Raw genomic sequence first — 994 nt, 5'->3', positions numbered from 1 at the left:
AGATACTTTTCGGAATTATCTTAAATTAACAATTAAGTATTCAGGGTGTGCTATCAGCCAGTTTGATGAAAACAATTAAGTCTAAGTATGTTAATTTTAGTTAATTACATAAGTACGGCTTTGACCATCGTGATTGGACATAATAGTCAGCTAGATCTCTTGGAAAACTCAGTGTTATTACGTATCTGTAGTGTGGTGGTTATCACGTCCGCTTCTCACGCGGAAGGTCCCAGGTTCGAGCCGTGGTAGATACATGTATTGACCATCGTGATTGGACATAAGAATTAGCTAGATCTCTTGGAAAGCTCAGTGTTATTACGTATCTGTAGTGCAGTGGTTATCACGTCCGCTTCACACGCGAAAGGTCCCAGGTTCAAACCCTGGTAGATACATGTTTTGACCATCGTGATTGGGCGCTTGAATTAGCTAGATCTCTTGGAAAACTCAGTATTACCACGGATCTATGGTGTAGTGGTTATCACGTCTGCTTCACATACGGAAAGTCCCAGGTTCGAGCCCAGGTAGATACATGTTTTAACCGTCGTGATTGGACATAATAATTAGTCAGATCTCTTGGAAAACTTAGACTTACCACGTGTCTGTGGTGTAGTGGGTATAATAAATATTTAACAATTATTTCACTTCACTTGGTTTAATAATGTGACATAGGTAGCATACTTTTTCCCTTCTTTTAAAACCATTAAACTAAGTAATATTAGAAGTTCAACAGATAGTCAAAAAAGATGTTAAAAGCCACTGTAAATGGTGCTTAAATGCCTAATATGTCCTTAATACTTCCAAATATTATTAGTAAATGGCGTGAATTGATCATAGAAATGGGGTTAAAGTACACCCTAAATGATGTCTTTTTTGGCACTGGAAAAAACAGCATATATGGTGTTTGAATGCACCATTATATTTTAGAGTGCAAATGTATGACGGTAAAGCAAACATAATTATTCAAAATTTAATTACATTAAGACTGAAGTAACAG

General features: G+C 36.5%; 1 non-coding gene across 1 annotated transcript; it reads left to right on the top strand.

Annotated features, from left to right (window-relative positions):
* The first annotated feature begins 319 nt into the window (after positions 1–319).
* On the top strand, positions 320–392 carry TRNAV-CAC (transfer RNA valine (anticodon CAC)). The gene has a single exon. It is a non-coding gene; the product is annotated as a tRNA-Val (tRNA).
* The last annotated feature ends 602 nt before the right edge of the window (positions 393–994 follow it).

The sequence above is a fragment of the Phalangium opilio genome, unplaced genomic scaffold (genome assembly GCF_054372755.1).
Source record: "Phalangium opilio isolate 3A_F unplaced genomic scaffold, DU_Popi_V2 ptg000013l_1, whole genome shotgun sequence".
NCBI classification, from domain to species: Eukaryota; Metazoa; Arthropoda; class Arachnida; order Opiliones; family Phalangiidae; genus Phalangium; species Phalangium opilio.
Note: the sequence above shows the minus strand (reverse complement) of the source record. Positions and strands in the feature narration are given on the sequence as shown.